The sequence below is a fragment of the Sorex araneus genome, chromosome X (assembly GCF_027595985.1).
Source record: "Sorex araneus isolate mSorAra2 chromosome X, mSorAra2.pri, whole genome shotgun sequence".
Lineage (NCBI taxonomy): Eukaryota > Metazoa > Chordata > Mammalia > Eulipotyphla > Soricidae > Sorex > Sorex araneus.
Window position 1 is genome coordinate 279,620,515 of NC_073313.1, and position 16,937 is coordinate 279,637,451.

Genomic DNA, 16,937 nt, shown 5'->3' on the forward strand with positions numbered 1-16,937 from the left:
GATGAGAGCCAATCTCGGGGCATTTTGAATCGATTAAGTGATCAATCCCCAAATGGTAGTTGATCGCAGTTGGTATTTTTAGTGAAGATATGGATTTTCTATTTATTGCTGAAAATTTCTATCTAAAGAATATTTAGGCTTCCTCCTAGAAGTTGTTTGAAAATAGTATTGGGGAGGGGCTGGAGCGATAGCACAGCGGGTAGGGCATTTGCCTTGCACGCGGCCGACCCGGGTTTGATTCCCAGCATCCCATATGGTCCCCTGAGCATTGCCAGGGGTGATCCTGAGTGCAGAGCCAGGAGTATCCCCTGTGCATTGCCAGGTGTGACCCAAAAAGCAAAATAAATAAATAAATTTGGAAAAAAAATAGTATTGGGGGACTGGGGAGGCGGCTTGGAGTGCTGGAGGGCACCGTTTTGCAAGTGGAAACCCTGAATTCCATCTCCGGCACTGCATGATCCCCAAGCGCCTTGGGAGCATTGAGTCAGGAGTAGCTCCCAAGCGTCACTGGGTAAGACCAACAAATTTTGTAAAAATTCCAAAAAACAACAATATTGTCTTCAATGCCAGACCAGAATGCATGTCAAATGGCAGCATTCCCCTTCTTTCGATTGTTTAATTTCACTGCTGAAGGCATCCCTGGGAGATATGCATGTTTTTGATGTGGTTTACAAAATGCCCTTACTCTATGAGGGATGGGTGTTGTACTACGGCCGGACACAGTTCTGTGAGGTCTTAGAGAGGAATATTCATCCGAGTAGAAGGGCTAAGCTTGTCTCTGAAGGCCTCCCTGGTCCCAAGCAAACTCCCCTTTCCAAACAGGCATGCCTGCAAGCTTACTGGAGCTTATGGTCACTCATCCTGACTTTTGCATCTGATTTGAGTTTTGAGGTCTTCCAAGTCACATTCACTGTTACTATCACCCCGTTGCTCATTGATTTGTTCGAGTGGGCACCAGTAATGTCTCTCATTGTGAGACTTATTGGTACTGTTTTTGGCATATCGAATACGCCACGGGTAGCTTGCCAGGCTCTGCCGTGTGGGCAGGATATTCTCGGTAGCTTGCCGGGCTCTCTGAGAGGGGCGGAGGAATCGAACAGGGGTTGGCTACGTGAAAAGCGAGCGCCCTACCGCTGTGCTATCGCTCCAGCCCCCAAGTCACATTACTGGGTCAAATCTAAAGATTCTGGGGATGTCTTGCTAGGTTCTAATTACTTTTTGTGGAAAAAAAAAACACTGCAGAGAAGGGAAACCTGTTGTTTGTTTGTTTTTTAAATTATTCTGTTCTGTGGGGAGTTGTTGTTTGTTGAACCACACCTGGTGGAACTGAGGCCTTATTCCTGGCTCTGTGCTCAGAGATCACTTCTGACAGGATCAGGGAACCATAGGAGTTGCAGAGATCGAACTCAGGTCAGCTGCGTGTAAAGCAAGTACCCTACCCACGGTACTATCGCTCTGGCCCCAGAAAGAGAAGCCTCAGTAGAAAAAAGAATGTGGAGTCGAGGTCTCCTTATTGTAGAGGAAGGGTGAGACTAGGAAGTGGAATAAAACCGAGTTGTGATTGGCAGTAGGCGGATTTGATAGTTTGGCTAAGAGCTGCTCACTACCAGATTTTTTTTTTTTTTGGTGAGGGGTGGGGGCGTGGTGGGAGGGCACACCCAGCAGTGCTCAGGGCTTACTCCTGGATGGCTCAGGGGACAATATGGGGTGCTGGGGATCGAACCCAGGTTGACCGTGTGCAAGGCAAACTCCTTACCTGCTGTGCAGTCTCTCTGGCCCCACCACCAGATTTTGGTACAAAGGATACTGCCAGATAGGGCCCCTTGGGAACTATGAGGTGGGTTTGGGAACCAAGAAATAAATCTGGCGCATGCAAGTCTCAACTTGGGAATGCCGAATGTGCACAGCAGAGAGCGTGTTCTCACAGACAGTCCAAACCCAGTTCTATTGGTCACAGAAACCTTTTGGACTGTTTGCTCTGCAGTTGTGTTGAGGGGCCCAGATTGCTTTCACTTAGTGTGTTACTTTGGCCCTAGGACTCTCCGGTACCCTCAGATGATAGTTTAACAGACGCTCTCTGCGCCTTAGCTAAATGCAAGGCCGCTGGTTGTTCATCAAGTCTTGTTGTTTCTGGTGTCTTGTCCAGGTGAGAAGAGCTGGGGACTCCTCGTTCCAGGGAGTCTGGAGAATGTCCCGGTCTGCTTAGGGGGTCTTAGCAGAAGTCCAGTGATAAGTCTTACTGGAGACTACAAGTATGGGAGGTGATTCGCTGTGTATTCAGGCCCTGCAGTATCCCAACAAGACAAGACCCCTCCTGCGAGGGCTTGAGGGCAAAGCCTGCAGCCACACTTGGTGGTGCTTCTGTTCTCTGCTTCTGGCCCAAGTCCTCTCCCAGACGGCAACCGGTCTTCCTTCCGCTAAACCAATGTTCCTCAGTCGCCGGTTGGAGCCTGTGGGGATTCACTGGGTACCTTTGATCTACCGGGCTCTGGGAACAGCGAATAGGACGCCTCTTGTGTTGAAATGTTCCTTTGCTTTATTATTTTTTTAAATTTAAATTTATGTTTTGCGTTTGGGCCACACCCTCGATGCTCAGGGCTTCCTCCCGGCTCAGCATTCAGGAATCACTCCTGGTGGGATCAGGGGAACCATGCGTGTGTGGAGGAGTCGAACCCAGGCCAGCCACGTGCAAGACAAGTGCCCTACATGTTGTACTGTCAGGCCCAGAGTTCCCTCAGTGGGTGTTCTACTCTGCAGCCCGACGCCAAAGCTTCCACCTCCCTCAGGCCTCTCAGCCCACCCAGACTCTGGCTGGGCTCAGCACCGGCTGCTCGAGGGGGAACCTTGGTCCCCAACTCCCAAACCAGCCCCAAAGCAGCCGTGGCTCTGGGCCTCCATGGCCTCCCCGCGGCTGGGAGGAGCCCTTCAGACCCCCTGTGATGTCAGAGTCTGCTCAGCAGGTGCGCTGGGGACTGGAAGGCCCCCCTCTTCCCTCTGCTGCTAGCAGGAGGCTGGGCAGTTGCTCGGGTCCCATGTTGAGCACGTCAGCCAGGATGGCCACTGGACAGCCCACACAAGCAGGAGGAGCCGCCCAGCACTGAACAGTGCTTCTCCGGTTCTCACCAGGGCCTGGAATGAAAGTTTGGTCGTGGGGGGGAGAGGCGCTGGCCTTGCACGTGGCAGTCCTGGGTTCAATCTCATATGTTTCCCCCAATGTTTTCCCGAGCACTGCCAGGCGGCATTCCTGAGTGCAGAGCCAGGAGTATGCCCTGAGCATCGCCGGATGTAGCCCCCCAAACAAGTAATAATAAGTTAATGAATAAACAACGAAGTAAATGAAGCCTCGTGGAGAGCCAGCACGAGCCCCCAGCCCCAGGCCCCAGCCAGCAGACGTCTGCCCGGGTCCCGCCGCGTTCCGCGACCAGAGACTGCGAGCGGGAGGGGCGCGGAGGAGGAGGAGGAGGATGGGAGGGGGAGGAGGGGGGAGGAGGAGGAGGCGGCGGCGGCGGCGGGGGGGGGGGGGGGTGGCGAGGAGGCCGAGGGCGGGCGCGCGTCGGGGCCGCCCCGTCCCGCCCCGCGTTCCCGCCCGTGCGTCCCCGCGGCTCCGGCGTCACCTCTCCCCGCTGCTCCCGCGGCGGCCACGGCCGGACCCCGCCGCGCTGCTGGTGAGTGACCGGCCCGGGCCGGGGGCAGCGGGAGGCCGGGGGACCCCGAAGCACGGTGGGGTCAGGGGCGAGGAGGGTCTGCGGGCGGGTTGTGCAGGTGCCCCTTGTCCCCCCGCAGGGCCCCCTGTCCTCCCCCAGGCAGTGTCCCCCCGACCCCCGCAGGGCCCCGTGGGAGCCCGACGACGACCCTGCGCAGGCGCCGCCGGCGGGACAGGCCGGGTCGGGGAGAGAAAGAAACTCCGGACAGCAAACGGGGCCGAGCCCCGCGCCCCGCCCCTGCCCTGCCCTGGCCTGGCCGCCCGGGCCTCCGCGCCACCTGCCCCCACCCCAGCCGGCCGCGGGGGTCCCGCCCCTGTCCCCGCACCGGGCAGACCCCTGCGGTAACGCGGGGCCTGCCCCGGGGTCTGGGGCGCCGGGACCCCAGACCGTTGGGGAGGTACTGGGGGAGCGCGAGGTGTCCACCCTCTCTGTCGGGTGGGCGTCTTTCCATTTTGTGGGTGTGCGCCCCGTCCCCACGGCAGTGCAGTGAGGCTTCAGTCCTTAGATGGATGCGGGTGGGGTGGGGATGGGGGGCGGAGACCCCCGTGCTGAGCAGACCGTGCGGGGCCGACTGGGGTGGGGGTGGATGCACTCGGGGCGGGGGGGGGGGCGGGGGGGCCGTCTGCGGCTGGAAGTTGGCGGCACTCGGTGTGTGCTGGCATTCCCGGCCGCTCCTCCTCCCTCCCCCGCCTCCGCCCCCTCCCCTCCTCCTCCCCTCTTCCCTCCTCCTCCTCCCTCTCCTCCTCCCCCTTCCCTTCCCCGTCCCCCCTCTCCCTTCCCCCCTTCTCCTCCTCCTCCTCTCCCTCTCCTCCCTCCCCCTCCCTTTCCCATCCCCCCTGAGGCCGCTGCTGGGCCGGGGCAAGAGGGAATGTCGGGGTCGTGTGTGGCTTTCCGGTCTCTGGTCTCTTCTCCTTAGGTTTGGTCCGAGTTGACAAGACCCCTGGGTGCTCAGCGGGCGCTTGAGTCCGGCTGTGCCCTGGCCCGACGCCGTCCGTCCGCGGTGCAGGTGCTGGGGTATTTCTCAGGGCTGGTCGCGGCCGCCAATGCCCAGAGCAGCTGCGAGTCGGTGCCCCCCCCCCCCCCCCCCAACCAAGGAGTCCTCAAGGCATGAGGGCGGGCCCTGCGCGGGCTGGGCTTCTGGCCACTAGGGAGGAAGGCTCAGACACCCGGGCCGTCTCCCCCAGGCCAGGGTCAGAGGCGCAGCAACACTTTCCAATCCCTCAAAACTGGGCAAGGCCTTGAACTCTGTAGAAATAGTTTTGTTATTTTGTGGCAGTGCTCAGGGACCACTCCTGGTGCCGGCGGGGGCGGGGGGCGCTGGGGTTGGTCCAGGCCCACCGCGTGCAGCATCTCTGCATCTCTCTCAGCCCGGGGACAGAGTTTTTAAAACTGAAGTTGACGGGAGTTCATTTTGTGACAGGATGTGGTTCGCTTTCCTTGGCTGATTTGGTTTGACAGTTCCCGCTAGAGTGAACTAGGAAATATTTGATATGGTCTGAAAATAGCATTGATAAGCGAGTAGTGTGACTTCACTCAATCAGAAAGCCCTAAAGTTTTGAACTTGTTTGACCTGTTGCTTGGAAAAACAATGCACTCTGATAAAAATCTTCGGTCTCTTCCTCTTCCTGAGAATTTTTAATCGTGCATTTGATACTCTCCAAGTCAGCCTTGGGAGAGAAATCTCCTTTCTGTGTTCAGCTTTTGCACCTTTGAACGAGGGGGTTACTGGGAGTCGGGAGGCTTTGGTGAACTCGAACCTGGGAAGCAGTGAAGGGCGCCGAGGGGCCTGGATGGTGACGGGAAAGCTATGTCCCCAGTAGCCAGTAGGGAACTAACGGGCCCACCCCTCGGTGAGTGACTGGGTTGCTCTCAGGCTCCTGGACGCTATTAGCAGTTTCTCTTGGCTTGCCCGAGCGAGGTTGCTCGCCTTCCTGTAAGAGCCGCTCCTTGCCCTGAAGCAGCCAGAAGCCCAGGGAAGCTTCCCAGCCCCCTAGAGTCCAGTCCGCCCTGTGCCCAGACTGGGCTTCACGAGTAACCAGGGCCCAGCACGCTAGTGCGGTGGCTACTACCATCTTGCCTTGCATTTGGCCCACCCGATTTCGATCCCTGGCACCCCCTATGGTCTCCTGAGCCCACCAGGTGTGACCCCTCCTAAGCACAGAGCCAGGAGTAAGCACTGAGCACCACCAGGTGCACCAACAGAACGAGTCAATCTAATTGTATCTCCAGCACTGTTATTGGGGGCCTGGCTGTTCTTGCATTGCCAAGGGGAGTGCATAGGGCAGGAGGAGTCTGTGAAAGCCGCCAGTTCTCGGTTTGCTTCATGTCCTGTGGAATGGCGGCATAAGTGGAGGATTTACCATGGACCAAGAAAAAAAAAGAAAGGTTCTTGCTTCTCGGTGCTTATGACTGTGAAAGCACGTAATGAGGGTGTGTTTTTGAAGTATGTCTACATATGTGTCTATATGACAAGATAAACTGCTTTTGAGGATGTGGAATGTTTAGTGCAAATGACTCCAAGGAGAGTTCTTGGAACTTTCACATCTTGTACCATGGCCCTACAAGTCACCTTATCCACCTTCTTCTTGAGAACATCAAGCTTTTTTAAAACACCCTAGGATTCAGGATACTTTTTTTTTTTTCCCCTGGGGGAAAAACATTCCTTGGGAGTCTGATGCTTCTAAATAACAATCAACTCCTTGGTAGAAAAAAACTTTTTTCTTTCTCATATTATTGGACTGGAGTGATAGCACAGCGGGTAGGGTGTTTTCCTTGCACATGGCCGACCCGGGTTTGATTCCTCCATTCCTTTCAGAGAGCCTGGCAAGCTACCGAGAGTATTCCGCCTGCACAGCAGAGCTTCCCATGGCGTATTTGATATGCCAAAAATAGGAACAAGTCTCACAATGGAGACATTACTGGTGCCTGCTCGAGCAAATCGATGAAGAATGGGACTACCGTGTTACAGTGCTCAAATTATCATCTTAGGGGGCTGGAGCACGGTGGGTAATTTGCCTTGCATGAAGCCAACCCAGGTTCGATTCCCAACATCCCATATGGTCTCCTGAGCACCGTCAGGAGGAATTCCTGAGTGCAGAGCCAGGAGTAACCCCTGTGCATCGCCGGGTGTGACCGCCCCCCAAAAATTTTTTTAAAAATTATCATCTTAGGACCACTGATTCAGAGTGTGTGTGATTTAACCATAAAAATAGAAGGAAAAAAGGAAAAGAACTACAGGGGCTGGAGAGATGGTAGAATGGGGAGGGCTTGTCCCTTGCATGTGGCTAACCAGGTTTGATCCCCGGCACCCCAGATGGTCCCCCAGCACTGCCAGGACTAATTCCTGAGTGCAGAGCCAGGAATGACACCTGCGCATTGCTGGGGGGGGGGGTGCAAAACAAACAAATGGAAAGGTGAGAGACATTAGTTCTCATCTCAGTGCTCGATATGGTCTTGTGAGCAACTTCCCTGCTTTGTCTTATGAACCCTTTAATTAATATTTCTCTTCTTTTTTAAAAAATATTTTTTCCTGGTGTTTGGCCCCACCCAGCAATGCTCAGTGCTCACTCCTGGCTCTGAGATCAGGGATCTGTGCTCAGGTGCCCATATGTGGTGCCTGGAATTGAACCCCAGTTGCCCACATGCCAAGGCCAGCACTCTGCCCGTTGTACTGTCACTCCAGCCCATTCTCATTTCTTACCTGGCTAAAAGGAAGCACAGAGCTAGCTCAATAATTGTATAAGAGTTTATGCCTTTTTTTTTTGGTAACTAGCACTATTACTAAAAAGTTATATTTTCTACCAGTATTTTTCCCTGAGTCCCAATGATCTCATTTATTTTATAGGTTTTTTCTTTGTTTGTTTTTGGGCCACACCCAGCAATGCTCAGAGGTTACTCCTGGTTCTGCACTCAGGAATTACTCCTGGTAGTGCTCAGGGGGATCTTAAAGGATGACGGGGATCCAACCCGGCTTGGTGGTATGCAGGGCAAATGCTGTACCAGCTGTAGTATCACTCCAGCTCCTATTTTGTATTATTTTGCTTAGCTATTCAGCATATTTTGGAGGGAGTCTACTTCTGACACTTTTTTGTTTCCGTTTGAGATCATGGTTAGATGTTCTTTCATGCAGGGTCTTATATTCCCCCAAACTTTGGAACTCTTATATTCCTTAAAATATCTTTGTTGTGTTCTTACCTGAAGCAAGAGTTGGGCTGAATGTAAAATTCTAGACTTACAACTATACCCCTGAGTATTTTGAGACTATCAAAATGTTTTCTCTCTGTCCCTTTTGCTATTCCTAAGAGTTCCAAGTAAATTTGGGCAACTTACCTACCTAATTACCTTAAGTTTTCTTGTCTGTATTATAGGTAAATAATATCCTTCTCAAGTGTAATTGTCCAGAGATAATGCAAAATGTCAGAGTACTGCCCGCCTTATATGGAAGCATACAATATGTGTTATTCTTATTTCTTGCATAGTTTTTCAGAACTTCTTGACTTTTTTTTATTTTACTAGTCTAACTGCACACACAACACACACACACACAATCCTATTGAGATTTTTACTGAAACTACATTTATTGTAAGAGAGCTGATGCCTTTTCAATATCAGGTTTTCCAATTTTCTCATTTTAGTCAGAGATAGATGAAAGATAATTGATAATGTGTCTTATCAATTTTACAGTATGTATTTCCTATAAATTTTGTGGGTATACCAATTAGTATATATTTTTCTTATTATACTTTCAAATTGATTCTTTTCTGACCCAGGAAAACATTCCTAATTTTTAAATTTTGGTTTTGTAGCTTGAATTCTATCTGGCTTCTCTTACTAGTTTTAAGAGTCTGTCTGTAGATTTTTAAAAATTTTCTGGACAATATAATAATAATTTGTCTTTTAATTTAGTTTCTTATGGCTTGTAAGGGACTGTAGCGATATCACAGCAGTGGGTAGGGCATTTGCCTTGCATGTGGCTGTGCTATCGCTCCAGCCCCTCATTTTATTATTATTACTATTATTATCATCATTATTATTATTGTGTGTGTATGTGTGTGTGTGTATGTGTGTGGTGCCAGGAATCAAATCTAGGTCCTTATCTACATAAATTACGTACTCTGCCACTGAGCTATATCCCAGTTTCTGATTTTCATTTTTTTTGTTGTTGTTTGTTGATTTGGGGGTCACACTTGGTGATGCTCAGGGCTTATTCCTGTCTCTGCACTCAGGGCTCACTCCTGGCGGGCCATGGGGAACCATATGAGATGCTTCGGATTGAACCCAAGCCAGCTATGTGCAAGGCAAACGCCCTCCCCACTGTATTATTGCTCTGGCCCCAGGCTTTCTACTGTTTTTTAATAGATGCCTGTAAGAACATCCCATTAAACTGGAAGATCATTTAGGGCTTGTTAATGAATGAGTTTCTTGCATTCCTACATTTTCTAAAAAGTCGCAAATCAATTTTGACTGATGAAATGGTACAGAACACATGTCTGCACGGGTGAGGGCCTGGTTTCAATCCCAACACACTCACAGAATCAGGAAGTTAGTGTTGGTTTTATGTGATGCCTTAATGTCTCTTTGGTTTGTTTATCTCTTGTTTGAGGCCATACTTGGGGGTGCTCAGGGGCTCATATGCTGTGTTGGGCATTGAACTGGGGTCAAACTGGGATTCCCTCGTGCTAGCCCTGCCTTGATTTCTAGGGTTGTTTATTTAAGCGAAATAAGATAGTTTTACTTAGGAAATTTGAGAGAAAAGGGATAGCAAAGTCAGAACCCCATGGAGTGAAGTGAAGGCACTTCATAGCCCAAGCTGAGATGGGGTAGTGCTACAGCGCCAGAGCCATTGTCGGCTTCTTGTTTGTGTGGCCTCCTGTACCCCATGGCATCCAGGGCCTTACAGAGCAAGGTGAGCCCGGCCCCTCAGGCCCATTATGTAAATTACATGTGAGATCATAACTTTTTCCCCCTTAATGTTACAATGTGATGAGTACATTTTACATTGAATCATATTTCTATACACACAAGCACACATCTACAGATATGTTAGTTTATTCTATGGAATCTCATCCCCTAGCATTTTATTTTGAATTTCTGCAGTGTTTGTAAGGAAAAGTTTCTGTTTTCATAGCTCAAGGTGGTCAGTTTTTTCTGTATCACTGTATCACTGTCATCCCGTTGCTCATCGATTTGCTCGAGCGGGCACCAGTAACATCTCCATTGTGAGACTTGTTACTATTTTTTTCTAAAACTCTTTTTTTTTTTTGACCACATGCAAAGGTATTCAGGGGTTACTCCTGGTTCTGCACTCAGGAATCACTCTTGATGGTGCTCGGAGGGTCATATGGGATGCTGGGGATCGAACCCAGGTTGGCTGCATGCAAGGCAAACGCCCTACCTGCTGTGCTATCACTCCAGTCTCATCTTTTCTTCCATTCTGTCTTCTATAGTCCAGCTTTCTCTTTTTGTAAGTTTTTATACCCCTCAATTATATTTTGAGTGTGTTCTTTCAGTTCTAGTTCCATTTTTTTCTTCACTTATATTTATTTTATTATATACACACATTTATGCATTTTTGGTTTGGGGGCCATACTGGCTGTGCTCAGGGCGTACTCCTGGCTCTGTGCTGTCTGAATGTAAGCTGGTGGGGTATGGGGATTGAACTGGAGTGATGAGCCCTCTCTCTCTCCCTCTCTCTTTCTCTGTCTCCCTCTCCCTCTCTATCTCTCTCTTCCTCTCTCTCCCTCTCCCTTTCTTCCTTTCTTTCTCTCCTCTCCCCACTCTCCCTCCCTCCACCCTCTCTCTATCCCTCCCTCTCCCTCTCCTTCTCTCTCCCTCCCTCTTTCCCTCTCATTCTCCCTCTCTTCCTCCCTCCTCCCTCTTTCTCTCCTTCCCTCCTTTCTTCTCTCCCATGTCCCCCACTCCTACTCCAGCCCCACTCCCCTCTACCACTCAGACAGTGAATGGGGCAGGGCTTGTGTTCCTGCACCAATGATGGTACCAGGCAGGGCACCTGCACTCAGACTGGGTACTGGACACTGGCATCATGCGCAGAGACCAAGGAGAACCAGGGAAGAGCTGGGCACAGTCCTGGAGAGGCCCGGAGCCCCAGGAAGGAGACAGAGGGGTCGGGGTTCCTCTTGGGAATGCGAGGCCAGGGCAGTGGCCAGGCCCAGTATCCAGACCAGAGGGACCAGGTGAGTGACGTTGAACACCAGCCCCCCTCCCCCCCCACGAGCCACTGTCTAGTGCTATAGTGAACTTTGCCTTTGTTAGCTTCGGAGGTTTGTAGGCGCATCTTTCATACAGATCTCCAGGACCCATAGCACAGGATGGCTTTGCTGTGCCAGTGCTGGGCATGAAACCGGGGCCAGCTGCCTGTGAGGCCAGCGCCTCCTCTCTGCACCATGGACTTTTCACTGCCCGCGCCCTTGCAATTACTGATGGGCGCTAGCCGAGCCTGTTCTTTTTTTTTTTTGCTTTTTGGGTCACACCCAGCGATGCTCAGGGGTTACTCCTGGCTTTGCACTCAGGAATTACTCCTGGCGGTGCTTGGGGGACCATATGGGATGCCGGGGATCGAACCCGGGTCGGCCGCGTGCAAGGCAAACACCCTACCCGCTGTGCTATCGCTCCGGCCCCTAGCCGAGCCTGTTCTGATACGCCAAGAAACTCCCCAAGCTCATCTCCTCCATGTCCTCTCGACACACCCTGTTCCCGTACGGAAACTCAGCTCGCCATCGCCCTAGACCTCCCCCCGGTCTCACGCCAGCACTGGGTGAGGATGGAGGAGACACGGGCTCCGTGCATAGGCAGATCCCCATCCGCACCCAGCCAGCACTCACGAGATGCTGGCTCTCTGCATTGTTTGGGCTTCTGCAACAAATCTACCCAAGGCTTAGCAGGCAGCTGGAGTGCACGGTTTGCCTGGAAGGAACTCCAGGTTCTATCCGCAGTGACCCCTAAGTACCACTAAATGTAGCCCCCAGACAAAAACAGAGCACAAAACCAACGGGTTGGGGGGCTTAGGAGAGCAGAAATCAGGCCAGAACGATAGTACAGCAGGTAGGGCATTTGCTTTGCATGCAGCTGACCCAAGTTCAACCCCTGGCTTCATAGGGTCCCCCCAAGCACCGCCAGGAGTAATTCCTGAGTGCAGAACCAGGAGGAGCCCCTGAGCATTGCTGGGTGCGACCCAAAAAGGAAAAAAAGAGAAATGGATTTTCTGTGGTTCTAAAGGCTGGAAGTCACGAGTCTGGTCCAGTTCTGCTGATGGCTTGCTTCTGCCACGAGAATGCCAGCTTGTTGCTGCATGCATAGCCATGGTAGGGTGAGCCCTATGAGAGTAGATCAGTAGTTTCCAACATCAGAGAAGCTGCTAGCCCATGCTGAGGGCCCTAAACTCATGACCTCACTTTCTGCCAAGGACTCCCTCCCCCCTAGTCTCATCACCGTGAAAGTTAGGGTTTAGACATGAATTTGGAAAGGATAAAAACATTCAGACCACGACAGCTGCTTTGGTCATTCTCAAAAGGTTGTTCTGAAGATGAGGTGAGGGAATTGGAACTCATGTGGGCTAGTGCCAATGTCATTCTCCTCCCTTCCCTGCCTGGTGCTTCCAGCGAGTCTCAGAAGCTGTAGTTGGGCTTCTGGGGAAGAGGCCGTGGGATTCTGCCTAATATCTTGCTTATTGGTAATCAGTTTCTCTTGAGTGAATGTTCCTTCAGACTCAGGGTCTATACTGTTGCATCTGTACTGCCTCTTAAACTTCCTTCTATTCTTTCTTTTTTTTTTTTTTTGGTGTTTTGGGGCCATACCTGGTGGGGCCCAGGCTTTACACCTTGCTCTGCACTCAAGGATCACACCTAGTGGACTTGGGGGACCACACTGGGTGCCAGGGATTGAGCCTGGGTTGGCCACGTGCAAGGCAAATGCCCTACCTGCTGTGCTATCACTCCAATCCTAGACTCCCTCCTTAAATAGTGATCGAACTTTTTAAAGATGAGCTGGAAAATCATGTTTTTAATCATTTGGGGTGGGGAACAGGGCTGGAGCTGACTCCTTGCTCTGTGCTCAGGGATCATATACTGTGCAGAGATCAAATCAGATTTGGCTGCAAGTAAGTTAAGTGCCTTAACCCCTCGTAACCTTTCTCTCTCTGGCCACTGGACACCCTGCTTCTCTTAACCGGAATATCTTTCCTTGATTACTTTGATGCTCCTTCCCTTTAGGGAGATAAAAGGCCCTGACTTTATTATGGAAGACTTTATTTTATTATAAAAAGCCCTCCTGTTATTATTTGAAATGAAAATATGAGCGAGACAGAGATAGGGAAGAAGAGGCAGAGACAGAGAGGGAGAGAGAGGGAGAGAGAGGGGTTAAGGAATAAATAACCCATCGAACTAGGTTTTGCAGAAGGGACCCCATGGGTGGTGGGCAGGACACAGGGGGAGGAAATTGACAAAGAGGAGGCCATAGTCCTGGACAGGAGAACAGAGACTTTCCCTGAGAAGTTTCACAAAAATCCAAGATTTGTGTATTTTAGCGCTGTCATCGTCTGGGCCTCCTGCCCTGTAATTGGTCCAGAGTTTTGCTGTCTTTGTTTTGGGGTCCACCTGGCAATTCTCAGGGGTCACTCCTGGTGGTGCTCAGGGGCCCAAATGGGATGCCGGGGATTGAACCCTGGTTGACCATGTGGAAGGTGGGCGCCCTCCCCATCGTACTATTGCTCTGGCCCCTGGCGCAGAGCTTTTTGCAGTGTGTTATGAGACATAACGCGAGTGGTGACTGCTCTGAAGTGGAGGAAGAGAGCAGCGTGAAAACAAAATAAAACACAACTGGAATTATGGATGATATGCTGCCATGCAAATATCTGCGGTCCGGAGCACAAAAATAGTGTTTCCATGGTGGAGCCAAGCCAAGAATTTCAGGCAAAGCGAGTTGAGAATCTAATTTAAAACAGACATGACCCAAAAAATTGGAAGCAAAGCTGATGCATTGGCCTTTGTTCAGCCCTTTGAAAGCCCCTCTCCCCCCTCCCTAACCCACAGTAACTCATTTCCAGAGCCAGTCTGGAGGGCCTCAGAGATGGCCCTTGATGCCACAAACCTTGCTTTTGTTGGCCTCTGTTCAGTGTGAAGCTGACACTAGTTCTTTAAACCTGGAGAAATGTTTTCATTTCACGTCTTTGTGGCAGAGAACCTGCCCGAGCCCACTGGTCCTTAGCGGCGGGATCAGATCTTGGAGAAGGAAATTCCCTAGTGCCTGGCCGAGCAAGTTCAGGGGACACCTGCTGGGGTCATCTCGAGGCCCAGGCTGGCGGGAAGTGCTCCCCATTCTCAGGAAAATTATGTTGGAAGAGAAAAACCTGGGTGATGCTAGAGTCCGCCAGCCCAGGAGGCTTGAGTCCCCTCCATGAGCAGCAGTTATCGTAGGCGTTTGTCCGTGTCCTCTTCACCCCTCATCTTTGACCGTGATCTGCCGGGAGTGGTGCTGCACACAGGGACTGGGCTCATCCACTTTCTCCAGCCCTGGCCTGGCATCTCATTCCCACGCGAACTCCACCTCCCACAGTACCTGCTATTCTCGGTGTGGCCAGAGGGGGCGCCCTCGTCCACGTGTCTCCTAGGCCTCAGGTGAGCTTCTGCCCTTCAGTTTGCTCATTGTCCTTGCTGGCTTCTTTCCCCATTGGCTTCTCTCTCCCCATTGCCCTTTTCCTTGGAGAGGTGCTTCCCTTCAACCCCTTCCGCCTCCCTCCAGCAGCCCTTCCTTTCTTCCCATTCCCTATTTTCCCTTCTTTTCTGTTCCCTGTCCCTTGCTTCTTCCCTTCCTTCCCGCATCCTGTTATGAGCGTTAGTGTAGTGACACCTTTATGTTCTTTCATTTTGTTTTGTTTGGGAGCCACGCCCAGTGGTGCTCAGGGCTCACTCCTGTTTCTGTTCTTAGGGTCACTCCTGGAGGTGCTCAGGGGTCTGTATTCAGTGCCAGGGATCAAACTGGGGTTGCCGCATGCAAGCCAAGTGCTTCACCTGCTATCCTCTCTCTCTGGCCCCTGTTTTGATATCATCTATAAACCACTAGATTCTGTTGAGTTGCACAGTAATTAATGATCCCATCACACCCTTCTTTATTTCATAAAAACATCATTCAGCCTCATCATCCAAACATCATTATTTGGAGATTTCTTTTTAAAAATTCCCATTTGTGGTTCTGCACTAGAGTGTGCCCCGGGTTCTGTATGGGGCTGTGCAAAATTAAAATAAAATGAGGGACCCAAGGAGAGCGCTGCAGGGCTGGGGCCTGTCCCCGACGCAGCAAGGCCCCTGTGGAGCACCACTGGGCCAGCAGGCACTGAGACCATCAGGCCTGCCGAGAAGGGCCAAGGGTCCCAGGGAGTGACCCTGCGGCGTGCGCACTATTAGGAGACAGAACAGGAAAATGAAATTCTGATTCCATTCATATCTCTGCTTTCGTCAAATCCAAGCCAGACTCTTGAGCACAACTGAAGGGGCTCTGCTTGACGGACCCTTCTTCCTCTCCCTCCCTCCTCTGTGCTAACTCCCTGCAGACCCGCCCTGCTAGCGCTTCCCTATCAGCGGCACTCCCACTGTGCTCTCTCTCTCTCTCTCTCCTCTGGTCCTCCTTTTCGAGTGCTCTCAGCCTCCAAGATTCAGCTCAGCCCAGCAGGACTGGCAGCTTGTCCCACAGCCGTCATTTCCCCTGTGTGAATGGCGTCCTGGCCCTTGGCTTCCCCGGTGGGGCTTCTCCTTGCTCGCCAGACTGCCCTGCAGGGAGGGCTATGTGTGGGCGCGTGTGCGTGACACACAGGAGCCGTGCTGTTGCACGTTGCCGGCCTCCCCTGCCCCGCGTGGCGGGGGCCCTGGTGTGCCGCGCCTCCCCTCCAGTCTTACTCAGTGTTTACAAACACTTCATAGGTGCCTGATGAAAGTTGAGTGAATGCAAATTCAAAGAAAGAAAAAGGATGCACCAACCAAACTGACAAATTTACTGGCTTTTTCTCCAGCTGTGCTGGGGAGAGAGCCATTCTGCTGTGTTGCTCCCTCCGAACTGCAGTTTAGCAGAAGTTGGAGCAGGGAGCTCCCCTCCCTGAACTCACTTGCTTCTGGACCTCTTGGCTCATCTCGCCAGGGAGGAGCCCTGGGAACGGAATGCCTGCCAACGCTCGCCAGTCTGACGGCGAGCTTCAGAGCCCAGGCCCCTCCGCACTGACCGCGTGGATGGAGGACGCTCCCTTTTCATGGCCCCCTCCTGTAGCCTGGAGAGCCGCAGGGCTGAGCGCAGGAGCTGGGTGGGCTCAGGACAGAGCTGAGGGTGCGGGCAGCTGTCCGGATGCCAAGCAGAGCTGGCGCGACAGTGAGCGAGGGCAGGAGCGTGGGGGGCAGCCAGAACGGGCGCCCCTCCTCGGAGCCCTGCTGGGCAGACGCTGACGAGCATTGAGACCAGCTGTGCCCAGTGACAGGGCGGAGGGTGTTCCCCAGAGCCAGCAGGCCCCCAGGTCACAGAGGGAAGGAGGAGGAGGGGAATTGGGGCTTTTAAGAACGGAGTCGAGTTCAGTCTTACCCAGAGATAATGGGGTCAGCGCCAAGTAATGAGGCGTCTGTGGCTGGAAGCAGCTGGGTAATTCCTCAGCTGAGACGTGTCCATGGAGTCCTTTTGTGAAGGGTGACGGAGACCTGTGCCAGACCTGTGCCTGCCCTCCCTTTAGGAGAAAAAAAAGTTGGACCTAGAGGGTAATGGGCTGAGTGAAGCCAGAGGAGACGGGCAGAGGCAGAAAGATCTCCTGCGTGGATAGAGAGAAAGCCTGAGAGCAACAGATAGCCAAAGCCACAGAAGGGAGAGTTGGACCTAAGAATTGAGCTTGCTGGGGGCAGGGGAGGGGCAGGCGGGGCACTGGTAGGGGAAGGAGAGGTGTGGTTGAGTGTGGTGTGACATGGTGTGAAGTCCTGTCACCTCCGTCAAAATGGTGGGGAAACCCACAGAAAGGGGCCAGAGAGATGGGGGAGGGTGCGCACACCTTGCTGTGCTCAGGCCTGACTCCTGGTTCTGTGCTCAAGGATCACTCCTGGTGGTGCTCGGGGACCATATGGGGTACTGGGGGGTCAGCCGCCTGCAAGGCAAGTGCCCTGCCCACTGTGCTGTTTCGCCTGGGACCAGAGCCCAGTACCCGGGGCGAGGTGCTTGCCTTGCAAACAGCCAACCTGGGCACCTTAGATACTT

The 16,937-nt window shown here is 52.4% G+C and overlaps 1 protein-coding gene across 1 annotated transcript in view; it reads left to right on the forward strand.

Moving 5' to 3' along the window:
• Positions 1-3,549: 3,549 nt before the first annotated feature.
• The window catches only part of STON1 (stonin 1), a 46,900-nt gene continuing 33,512 nt past the window's right edge, over positions 3,550-16,937 (forward strand). Inside the window, exon 1 of the mRNA XM_055123038.1 lies at positions 3,550-3,665. The gene's annotated coding sequence lies outside the window, so the exon portion shown is untranslated. The remainder of the gene's footprint in view (positions 3,666-16,937) is intronic.